Here is a 13037-nt window from a genome sequence, read left to right on the forward strand (position 1 = left end):
TACATTACCCATCTCCTTGGAATGATTTAAAATGGCTTGTGATGAGCAGCAGTGGAGCACACAAGCAATATTGAGTTTGTTTTTTGTTTTAAGTTGATGTGTGCAGCTTTGGCCAATAGAGTAGTCGGCTTTTTTCATCTAGGGAAATAAAGACTGTTAGAATCCAGAACTCTTTAATGGGGAATGGCAAAATAACCCATCTCCAGCAGTATGCCAACAACTACTTGTCACTTCTTCTGAGTTTAATCTACAAGAGGATTCATTATCTATGGCAGATGCCTGTAAATACACAAATCTATTGATCTGGTGCTCTTTTTCTTCAGCAGTGTGACTGGCAAGGATGTTTACTTTTTTCCCCATGCTGAATGTAGAACACAGTACCTTATCTATTTAGATAGGAAAAGTCAAAAAGAAGTTGAAGGGTGTGTGTGTGTGTGTGTGTGTGTGTGTGCATGTTGTTGCATAGCAGAGGTTGATAGGCTGGGAATGTATGATTTCTTTATTACCCTTGATTATTTCCTATAATCTATGCTCATCAATAAAGAAATAAGATAATTAAAAAGCTGTTTCCAAGGGACAAAATACAGATCCCTAAGATATATCAACACTTCTGGCAAGGATTTAGCCTCTGGCTTAAAAGATACATGGGGTTATGGATGGTTGAAAGCTTCAGTAGCTTTTACTTTTAGAATGAGCTGCACAAACAGCAATAGTTAATGAGTGGTACAGTGTCCCAACAGAACCTGTTTGGCCAGAACAGGTAAGATGAAATTCCTGGTTACAGAAACAACCCAAATTTCATTTACGATTTTAATAATAATAATAATATTTTGGAAATATTCCAAGTAATTAGGATATATAAAAATATTCATAATCTAATTAAATGCACATAGGAAATTCTTTCTGATGTTCAACTAGGAGCTTCTGAAGTGTGTGTGTGCTCGCATGCAGAAATGAGTATGTTACTTATTTTTTTCATGCATAATTAAAAATATTTTACTAACCATGCACAGTTCTGCTTTTATGACCTCTCTGTTCTGTGATCTGCTCTTCTCATTTGCCACCGCAAATGTCCTTTGCTGCTGCTGTTGGGGGAGCTGCTGTCCTGAAACACAGGAAAGTATTTTGAGCTTTCCCTGACCTACCTACGTCATGTTGCTGTGCAAACAGGTAGACTTGTACTCTAGTGCTCCTTATAGGAGGCTGCTGCAGATTGTCCTCTGTTTAGGAGGAGTAAGTGGTCAGAGAGTCTGAATATTGCAAAAGGTGAATGGTGTGTTATGCTCAGAAACAACTGGCTCTTGTAGATTTCCAACTTCAATAAAAGCAGAGGGCACAAAACTGTCCTGCTAGGCAAGGCCAAGCAAGCAGGCAAGATAGGGCACCAGTCTTCTATGTTCTTACCTGATTGTGTTCTTTTGCTTGTAACCCATGAGGCAAACTGGTTGGTATTTTGTTTATTGTTCCTCATTTATCAGAAGTGGAGCAGATAACACAGTCAACATAGGTTTTTCAAAGGGACTGGTGAGAGAGTACTAATTTTTCTCTCTCTTAACAGATTATAAATGAAGTTAAATGTCTTCCTGACATCTCTAGGTGTACTTTTATTATATCCAGAGCTGTTTACTGCCAGAGGGGCAGATTTGTAGGTGCTCATGTTCAAGTGCTGCCCAACACTGTGGGGTGGTTTAATGAAATTAAGTTTGTTTTTTTCTGTGTGGCTGGCTGCAGCAATTCTTAATAGACACAAAAATGCATTTGGTGAACAATACATTAGGAAAGGAAATGATATCAATTTCTTATCAAGCTCTGCTTACTGAAGAATTTAAAAGGCTTGAAAGCTTGAGCTTATTTAAAATCTGTTCAGAATGTTTTTGTTGGGTGTTTGGTTGATCACTTAGGATATTTAAGCCTATTCAACAAATGAATATTGGTTAATGTGAACAGTGTGTGGACAGAAGCTGCTACTTTTTTTTCCACAAGGGTCAATGCATGCTCCTTGATAAGGGAGTGTAATTTTGCCTACTTCATTTCTTAAAAATAAAAAATAATCAAAGAATAAAATTGAAGCAGGAGTAGCCACAAAAGACAAAGAGTGGGTGAGTGGTTCCTATTATTTTCCTTTTTAATATGAACATCAGCCCTACGGATTCATGATTCAGTTTAATAATGTCTCTCTATTTAATCTAAGTGACTGTTTAGGGAAAGATTTCTTTCCTTGAAGATTAGTTCATGAGTCAGTTTAGTATGTTCTTGCAAAAATATACTATTGCTTTCTCTTATAATCTTGGCAGAGATCAAAACACATTTTATTAATCACATCTTCCTTTCTTTACACTTTTCCAGGGCTTAAAAATAACAATGCTATCACCTGTTTCAAAAGCCTGTTTCCCATAAAGCTCCAGGTATCCCCATTTAAATGAATTAGTTCTTTATTTAAAAATAGAGTTACCATTTCCTTGCCTATATAAACATGTCCCATTAATGAACAACCCACCTGCCACAGGATTTTCTATTACGTTATAATGAAGCTCATCCTCTCTTATCAAAAGGGAAGTGCAGTTCTTGCTTCAAGGAAATGCCTGCTAGATGCTAGAACTTAAGTGCCTAAATCCATATGTCATAAGTTTGTTTGGCTTTGCAGAAACACTGAACAGCAAAACTTCAACTAAAATGAAATAGTAGCTGCAGTACTTCTAAATTCCCTTGCCTTCCAGTGTTAGTTCTGGGAGGAAGTGGTGGTTTATTCATCTTTCTAATTAAATGATAGCCATAGTTTTTAGTCAATTCTGACCAGGAAAAAGTAGATCATAAATGTGTTTATTTATATATTTTTTAATAAGTAAAATCATCCGAATAGCATGCATATAGAAAAAGGACATAGATAAATCTTTATGAGCGTAGCTGAAATACAGTTTCTGCTGCAAAACTGTCATTGCATGGTCTCAAAATAGTAGCTCTAGCTTGATCTTTATTAGCATGCTACTTTGTCTATAAAATAAAACATTCGCCACATTTCTAATACAATTCTGGATTATGCGAGTGTTAAATACCTTCTGTTGGGTGAAGTATCAATTAAGCAATGACTTACAGACTCCTGTAATTTGTTTGAAATGGTGCTAATTACCACTGTAAGGTCTTTATTGATGTTGAGGTCTTTACCCTTTCAGTCTACATCTAAAGACCTCATATTACAAAGATCAACTTTCACATGGTAGTGTCTTTCAGCTGCTGCTTACTGGGAGCTGAAGTATTTCTTCTCAACTTATGTCTTTCCCCTGTCTAAATCCTATCCCCCTCTGCTCCTCAGGTTACTGAAATAATGTACAGCTTATTGGAAACTACCTTGCTCCTAGCGAGGATGTTACACCTTTTCACAATGATGCCTGTTGAAAAACAAAGCATTTTCACTCCGAGTGCTGAAGGAAATAAAATAGATAACGGCTTGGAAAGTAAGCGAGTATTTTTTTGCATATTGAGTGGCAGCAAAGAAAATTCTATTTTTCTTTGTCCCAAAATGAAAACAAAACAAACAAAAAAATAATTTAACTTGTAAATAATATATATTTTTTTAAAATTTGGAGGCAGTCTTCCAATTTGCAGAGGTATTACTGGCAATACAAAAAGCACTACGGGGGTAAATGACTCCTGAGGCTACAAATTTGCTTGCATTGTATGTCTTACACTGCTTTAGGGTTCTGGATGAATTTTATGTTCATTTACCTCAGCACAAAGTTTATATAGCTATCCTGTTTTTACAGCCTTATGTATGGCGAAGATGTAGATATACATGTGCTTATATTTTCTGTCTCTACATACACACAAGGAAATCATGCTCCATTAATCAGCGTAACCATCCTGATGCTCTTTGGGAAAATAAAGTCTTTATCTTCAACTGGAAGAGACCAGGCTGATGAGTACAAATCTGTTCATTCATCAAGTTGCCTGCATAAATACAACCATCTTATCCCTCACATCACACATTTTCCAAATGTATTTTTTTTTGTTCTCTATCTCATCGAAATCTAGTCTTCAGGTCCTACAGCCTTGGGCTCCTGGCTAGACAGTGTTCTCTGCAATAAGTATTGCCTGACAGAGGGGCAGAAAGCGTGCGTGGAAAAGTGGGTACAAGGGTGAGGTTTAATGGCATAAGAGCTACTTCTGTAGGTTCAGACACCAAGTTGTAAACTGTCAAATGTGAAAAGAAATAATGATTCTTACTTACCAGTCTGTTTATTAGGATACTGACTTACAACTCTCCCCAGCTGATAGATAAGTTGTTTGACTAATGAGTGACCAGTGCAAAGAACTATGAAATTTAACTATAAATATTTGAATTGTGGAAAGAGCAGGAGGCAGAGAAATTTTGCATGACTTAAAGGGGGGGGGGGAGATGGAAAAAATGAATAATAAAAAAAAAAAAAAGCAAATTTAATGGGAAACTATAGTGCATTTTCTGAAGTATACATGGATGTGGCTTTGCCAGGATTTTTAAAACTAAACTGGAAGATATGAATCAAGAATGTTGGTAGAATCACATGCTTTCCCCCTTTTCTCTCCTGTCTTCTGGCAGCTGAGCTATCCTGTTTTCTTATTCAGAATGCCAATATTTCCCTTCTGTGTCAAATTTAGGACTGCTGTGATGTCAGTACTTGTGTTGCTGTGTTACGTGAGCATTGTTTGAAGAAGTCCTGTATGCACAGGGATGTATGGCAGCAGGTGAACTTCAGCAGCTAAAATGACAGTTGAGATGGAAAATGAAGTTCATAAGCTCTGTTTACTTTGTCAGTGACCCTTAAAATACATTTATTTTATCTCTCGGAAGACGTTTTAGTTAATATAGTTCTATTTTTGTAGCACGTAAAGTACAGCAAGAGTAACAAAGGTGGGCCTAGTTGTTTTCAAATAGTCTTCTGCAGTGTATGTAACTCATATTTCCACGTGAGTGATGCTGTGGTGAGTGATGCTGTGCAGAGACTTTCTGGGCTGTGGTACATCACCAAAGAAAAGTCCCATGTTCTTCTCTCAAGAGCCCCCGCTTCTTTTGGACCTGCAGAGAACTGTTTGTCCGCAGCGCTGCTGCTGAGGAGTGTGCTGAGTCACACATCAAAAATGCAGGCTGTCCTCTCTGGGCTGAGTAGGCTCATATCAATTTTTCTTTCCTCCTGTATTACCTAATGATGCACCAACTCTTTTCACAAAGCATGCGTGACTCAAGGCTTCGCCGTGCTGCTGCCCCTGAACTATTCTTCTCTTTCTGAATCACAGCTCGGAGGCTTGGAAAGGATTTATTAGTAGAGATGCTTGTAAAGATCAAATTCTAAGGTACTTGTAATATGAGGTTCAGTTCTTAAAATGGCAGTTTTGTTTAAACAACTCGGTTATTAATGCACTGAAAATTTCATCTGGAAAGCTCTAGGGGTTTGGCTTTAAAAATGCCAAAGTGCAAAGTTTCTGTTGAGTCGCTTGGAACCACAAGATATATTTGAGCAGTGTGTGGGATTTTTTACTCTTCTCAATTTTTATGAGTCCAGAAGCACTATGTTATGTGTCTTTGAATCCTGAGTTTTCAGCATTTCTAATTAGAAACAGTGTGTTGAAGCAGAGGAACGACTTGATTTCCAAAAATGGCTTTAGTTTACAGAAGTTGGAAATGAAGTAGTGGGAATTAAATACCCCGAGAATCCCTGCATAGTCTTACCTCCATTTTTAGGTGCTTGAGTGACAGACTCTTCTGGCATTTTGTGTTCTTTTGTTTTTGCTTTGTCAGTAAGTAAATTTAGAAGGTGATTCCATGTCAGTTGCTGAGACTTTAAATAATAGAAATACAATGTGTATCAGCACATGTTCCTCTTATGTTACAAACTGTTTTCCTGTAGGTTCTTGGCCTAGAAAGATAGTTTTCATAGCTTGACATTGTTTGATGTAAGAAACGAGAAATACAACTCAAAGAAAAACAACATCTATTGAAAAGGCAGCCTAAGGACTTTGGGGTAAACGGAGCTACTGTATTATATATTTTTTATGATAATAATAATAGTAATTACATGACTTTCTTAAAGTCGGTTGTATTTCTAAAGGTTATTTTTGTTTGTTTGTTTGTTGTTTAATTATTTTACAAAATGTATTCTCTGTTATACATAAGGAAAGGAGGGCAGAAATTTCAGTCCGGTTTCTGACAGATTCTGTCAGTCATGGTAATATGCAGGAATATGCCTGGAGTAGAGAAGCCCTTTCACAGGAGGACTTATTCATGGAGGGATGACTAAGTGTACAGTAAGATGCATAGACATGTAATATTACACTAGAAGAGAATATTCCACTTTTAACTCACCCCTTCAGTCAGAACTAAAAGTATGCAGTCACTCAAAAGGCTGTTGTAGTGCATGAGAAAATTGAACCAACCATTCAGGAATTCTCCAGCCCTAGGCAAGGCTGAATCTAGGTAATTTCTTCACAAACACATACCTCAGATGCCCAGAGAGGCTAGAGCAGCAATAACTGTTTTTTTCCAAAACTAAATTTACCTCTTTCTGGGTACACCAAGAATGGTATCGGCATGGATTCTGCATTACAATCTTGCTGGCTATACTCAAACCTCATGAGGAAGACTCTGAAGGTAGAAAGGATATTCAAAGGCTTTTAGGATGTTTTTGGTGAAGTCGCTAACTAATTGAATTATACTAATGACTTAGTACTGCATATTTTAGCATAATCCTGCACCAGTGGATTGCCCCAGTTTTGTGTTGATGCCCAGCTCTGCTTAGGACCAGCTTTTCTAGGATCCTAGCTCATCTGAAATGTCCTTCATGTTTCGTCTTTGTTTTGTTTTAACCTTGTAAAGCATCACCCTGGTGCTTTGTTGCACTGTGTAGTTCTGAAGACACAAGGACTGTGCTGACCTCAGTACTATATACCTTCAGTCTGCTGCTATGCTCCGAAGAGCCTGGCTTTCTCTTGGCTCGACTATGCCATACAGTGGACAAACACTGCAGCTTGGGTCCTTCTCTGGAGCCCTTTTCTATGCTCCTCTTCAGATACATTCATGTGGAAAGAATTATTTCCAAATTTCATGTTTATCTTCACTGTCTTCCTCAGGTCAAAGGTTTTTTTTTCAGTACCAGAGCTAGGAATTACTTGGGGAATATTAGACACCAAGTTGAACCAAAGAGAAGGAACTATCCTTTTAAACACAGCGATATCTATGTGCTGATAAACACCCTGAAGTATGCGTGCACCTTCCATTCCATGTAGTTGTGCTGGCGTTGGCAGGCAGGCAACTTGTAGTCCTTTGCAATGGAAGATATTTTTGAAATGGAAAGCCTAAGTGCTAGTCAATATGGAACATCTCATTATACTTTTAATTATTTTTATAGTGTTTGCCCAAAATAGAGAGAATCTCTTCAGAATTGCATAGTATTTATTCTGCTGTTGGCCTGAAGTGAGTAGGTATCTCACGGCTGGTTTCTGAATTCAGCACTTCTTCATGCAATCCTGAGAAACAGAAATCCAGAGTTGTCAACAACAAGGCATGAAGGCACTATAAAAACATTTTCCTAAGTGTAAACGTACTTGTGATTAAGTTCTCTCTGGGAATTCAGTCCAGGTGTGCAACATGTATCTTTTCATAGTTAATCTGTACAACATGCATACTTTACTATGGGGCTTCCTTTCCTGTTTGATTTTTGGTTATTAATCTTAGAACAAGCTGTGCATAGATGTTAGTTCTCCTTGCAAAAACTTACCTTATCCAAGATGGCATTTCGTTTATGCCAGTAATGGCAAGCAAATGCATACCAGTCTGAAAGAATTCATCAGATAGGGACATGTTAGTTTACAGGTTTAATCCATATGATATTTATTGGCAGTCATACAGGCAATGACAGGCAGCCAACACACTATTCAGTAGACTTTTCCACCCATCTGTTTATCCATCTGTTACTTGAAAAATAGATTGCTTTCTTCCCCCCCCCCCCCCAAAAAAAAAAAAAGAAAAAAAAAGCATTATTCTAGGAGGCCAGTAAGATAGATACACTGATGTATAGAGTCCACCATAGCAGATCTATCTGAAAGAGCCAGCAGTATCTTGAGATGAAATAAACTGGATGTCTCCAGTCTCCAACATTTATGAACTTGCTAGAATAAACTCAAAATGGACAAGCTGGGCATCCTATTTGGTGGGTGTGAGGAGACAGAAGGTGGTCTTTTGACTGTGTTCTGGTATTACACATTGCAGAGCACATGCTGGCTAGCTAATATCAGGATGCTCTGGGGAAAAAAAAAAAAGGGGGGGGGGGGGGGGATAAACTGATCTTTAATCAGAATGGCAATATTAACTTGTGCACTGTGTTGACATAGTAGGCACCTCCAAAAAGGAATCAAGTTATTAAATTTCAGCCTGGTGCTTAAAATATAATATTAAGTGAGCTTACACTTCTAAGTAGTGCCATCTTATTGTTTTAAAATATGTTCTTGCCCAGGAGAAAAAGTTATAAATATATTTTTGAGGGGAAAAAGTCTTTTGGTTGTTTGTTTTTTTTTTTAAGTATAAATGTGTGTTTTTAAATAGAAATAATTTTAAAATGCAGTGCAAAAAATCTTCAGCTTCAAAGCTTTGACTTCACAAAGGTACAGCTATGCAAACAGCCACACACCTGAAATGTTACTGGAGTCACAAAACTGAAGAAAATTACTTGTGCAGTTTCCCAGTGGGCATCTCTGTCCTTTATTATATTGTTTTAAATTTATGTGTAAAATAAATGCCAAAATGGAGAAACTTCAGAAGCAGAAGAAACTTCAGAAGCAGAAGAAACTTCAGAAACCTGTTGTGTTGTAATTGTGCTGATGAAGAAAAGTACATGGATTGACCAATTCACATCATTCACCCTGAAAATGCCTCAGTGGCAGACTTGATTTAATTTGTTTCTGCAACTTGTTAGTCAAGATATGGAATCAGTGTTTAGTAGCATTTCCTATCGTCAGATCTGCTTTCTTTTTGTTAACGTTTTTAGCCTAAGAAAGGAGTAACCAGAATATTAAGTGATAGAGACTTGTGCCTAAAAAATACAAAGCTCAAGAAGCTCTGGAGGGTATTTCCCCCAGTTCAAAGGCACTTAGAAATGTCTTGTTCAAGAAGGCTGGAGCACGTGAGACGATCTTTTGTCCATTGTTATTGTGCTGTCTCCCCTACAGAGGGAGTGAAAGGAACCTGTTCTTTCCATTTAAGAATATTTACATATCAACATAGAGAAGAACCGGTGCTAAGTATTTATGATTTTTTTTTTTGCATCTCTTTCCAGTTGGAGTAGGAAGATTTCAGCAGCTGAAAAATGGAGCTGACAGCAAAGTGAGGATATTGTTGTTAATATTTGCCCAACAGGCAAGCAACTTACAAGCATGTTTTCTTTTTCCCCTTCAACTGAATTTATTTGAAAGCATTAATACACCAATATACCGTGATTTACCAAATTGGATCTATTTTTAATATTTCCTAAGGGAGATTATTCACAGATTTCACAATTATATGTAATCTCGTTAGAAGGGTTAGGTACTTTAGGATTTTGCCCCGACTCTTAGCACTGAGATTACTTGTAGCTCATTGCACAATGGAACATTCAGTTAAAAGAGAACTTGAAAAAGGGTTTTTAATCTGAAATCTGCATCCTATATTCAGTAACAAAGAACCAATAATATATTTAAAAAATAGTAAGCAAGAATAAAACAAAATTACTGGGTTTTTTTTGTTGTTGTTGCTTTTATGTAGGCTAAGTAGGCTGCTGCAATTACCCACCTAACTTAATTTATGAAGGAGCCATTATGAAGAAAAGTGCTCATTTTCCTTGAAAGTAATCAGTAGATTCGTAATTTTAAGTTTTATAATCCCACACCTTACAAAAAAAAACATTGAAGGTATTAAAAATGAAGTACAGTGTGGTGTGAAAATAATGAAGTGTACAAATCTGGAAAGCTTTCAGGAGAATCTTCAAGGAAAGACTTCCCTGGCATACATTTCAGTTTGTAGGCTAGTTTAATTAATGCAAGAAAACAATTTGCATGTTTTACTCCTGAGAAAGAAAACCCTGTGGAATAAAAATATGAATGCATATGGTAGATGAACATTAAGTCACGTGGGAACCTACATGAATTTTTCATTCCCCATGCTGATATTCTGGGTTTGCAATGCATGCAAAGGAACTTAACCCACCTGAAAGAGTCTGTTCCTGTCTCATTTGGTCAATTAGGCCCCAAAGGTTAAAAAATCTCCTGCTTATTCTGAGCCAGGAGGGCTTAAAGAATAACTTACATAGACTTGCTCTGTAAATTGGTATCTTACATTCTAGACAACAAGCCCTCAGTATTTCCACCTCTGTGAGGGTTCCTTAATGCCCAGAAATTACACAAAGAAGAGTGTAAGCAGGGAAGCATAATGCACTTGATGGCACTTCAGTGTTCTGTGAAAAACAATATACCTCAATCGCTGCATAACAGAGAGAACATGAAAAGTGTTTGTACTCATTAAGGGCTTCTTTGACTGCTGTTACAATTTTACTTTAAAGAAATGCCTGCATGTGTTCCATGTCAAGCATCAGTAGTGCTCATCAACAGGCTGTTCTAAGGCTTAGAAAGCTCCATCAGATATCCTATGGTGGGATCTACCGTGGCTCACTACGGACTACTACATTAATTACTATAATTTTGTGTCCTTGAAGTGATGCGTTCACTTGTCCACTGCACTGATTTCTAGTGGTAACTCAAAATGAGGAATTGCACTTCAGTGTTCATTCTTCTTTGAATGTAGCAACTTAAGAGTTAGCACAGAGAAAGACAGAGGCGGTGCTTGATAGCAAGGAAGCTGCTGTATTTTTAACACGTTGTCTGTCTCATAGCACTTTAACTGTACTTTTTTCTATGTTTGGTGCTTTCTCCGGATTTTCATTAACTGTTCTCTATCCTTTCCTCTTCCTGTCTGTAGGAAAATTTGAAATCAACAGTCTTCCCGTAGCTGTATTCTCTCCCACCTTCTTCACTGTGGTCTGTGACCACAAAAGTGAATTACTGTATCAGTGTTTATTACAATTCATATTATAATATGCCTTTCCTGGTAATCTATCTCCTTACATACGCACTTATAGGAAAGTTCCCGTAAGATCTGAACATGCAAAACTGCTTTTAGTGTACCTGTGTCTGTAACTGCTGGTCCAGAAGGGAGCTCTTCCAACACTTGCTGGCAGAAAATATAAAAATCGGAATCCTAACGAGTGTGCAGTTCCAGTTCAGCTTATACTTCAGCCATTTAGAGCGCCTTCAGACTGAGGAGAAAGCAATTTTCTTGGTCATATGTTTAAAGTATCGGCACGACAGAGAGATTTAGGCGGTCACTTTGAAGGCAAATAACCAAACGTAATCTTATGCTTTGTTCAGGTAAAATTCAGAGTCCTGGAGAAATTCTGTGGTCTCTGAAGATCATTCTTATCATCATCGTGATCCAAAGTTCAGACACTTGGACCACTCTGTGCTCTACACTGGGAAACTTGACAGAGCAGAAAATGGCATATTCTCAGCTAACAGGCCTCTTCAGCTGTCCAGGAAGGATTATGGAGAGGTAAGTGATGTCCATTGCCTGGCAGAACCAGTCTACTATGCATCCTGCAAGATCTGTTTCTCTGCTTAGGCTGTTTGCACAGTTACAGGCTCCATGATTACTCTTCTTTTTCTCTTGGTCTGTATTTTGAATCTGTACCTATTGATTTTGTTGGCATATATATTTGTGTAAACATATGCACATATTGCAATAGCTTAAAATAGAAATTTTTAAGATTAAATAGTGCTTCAAGTTCTGTAATTCTTCATGGTGCATGGGGTCGCAGAGATTGTCTAGCACTGGGTAGCAGCTGAGCCGTTGTTTCTTATGGGGATTTGCTGCTGTCATGCTGCCCAAGATTGGCATTTGCATAGGACCCTACCACATCAGATCCATGATGTTTCATGGGCTGAAATATGAAATTGGTCTTAACTCTGGAATAATACTTAACTTTCACCAAACTGTATAGAACAAAATATAATGAGATTCAAAAGCAAGAAGAGAGAAGTTCAAGCGGGGAGGCTTTTAAAAGCCCAGGAAACAACGTTTCAGCTTTTCTCATAGTTACTTTTCATCAGCCAACACCTGGATCTCACTTTGCCCTCAAACTCTCTGATATTAACAGTGGCCTTTGCCATTTAGTTGTTCATTTATTCCACCTGCTGTCTAAGAAAAATGCATACAAACCTTTATCTTATATATCAGTCTGAAGGGAATTTCAGGAGGGTGTTGGTAAAATTCAAGGAATCCAGAACTATGTTAGGAAATAATTATACTGTCACTGAGAGGTGAGTAGTTTATCAGCTGCCAGAAGAATTAGTGTTTAGGATTTAAACATGACTGTTTGTACTTCTCTTCAGCAGTGGCAGCTTTGAGTAAAATAGGCTAAGAAGTACAAAAGTATTTCCTTAATGTGCAGACCTGCCTTAGAGCATTTTCAAAGCTATTTTTTTCTTCTCATGGTGACATACTGAGAGAAATCTTTGCGTATAGAATACCACTAAATGAAATTTTTTGAGACAGATCTGATCTACAGGGTTACATGGGCACTAATTAATCATACAAATAGCTTCAGTCACTCCGTGTATCTCTGGCTTCCCCTCACATTTCAGAAGAGTGGGACAGCAGTAAAAGTAGGTCTACAAGCCATCCCTGGGATTAGGTTCCTTTCCCCCACCCCATCTCTGGAAAGAAACTACCTTGACTTTTCCTACCTCCACGAGGTCTGACAATCTCATGTCCAATTTTGTTAATTCTAATCAATTGGTAAATGTTGTTTTTCCTCTGAAATAATTTTATCCTTCCAATTAATGTGGTGTTTGGAATTCTTTACTTGTCTCTGGTCATGCTATTTGTAGTTGAATAAGGAGAGTAGAAAGACAAATAATGGTATTTATTATTGTCAAGTGGCTTGTTGGCTGCTTGTTAGATGAAGAGAGGGAAGAAAGGTGTTATG

General features: G+C 37.6%; 1 long non-coding RNA gene across 1 annotated transcript in view; it reads left to right on the top strand.

Moving 5' to 3' along the window:
- The first annotated feature begins 11424 nt into the window (after positions 1 to 11424).
- LOC107314326 overlaps positions 11425 to 13037 on the top strand; it is a 167263-nt gene continuing 165650 nt past the window's right edge. Inside the window, exon 1 of the long non-coding RNA XR_001555339.2 lies at positions 11425 to 11602. This is a non-coding gene — a long non-coding RNA (uncharacterized LOC107314326). The remainder of the gene's footprint in view (positions 11603 to 13037) is intronic.

The sequence above is a fragment of the Coturnix japonica genome, chromosome 5 (assembly GCF_001577835.2).
Source record: "Coturnix japonica isolate 7356 chromosome 5, Coturnix japonica 2.1, whole genome shotgun sequence".
Classification (NCBI taxonomy): domain Eukaryota; kingdom Metazoa; phylum Chordata; class Aves; order Galliformes; family Phasianidae; genus Coturnix; species Coturnix japonica.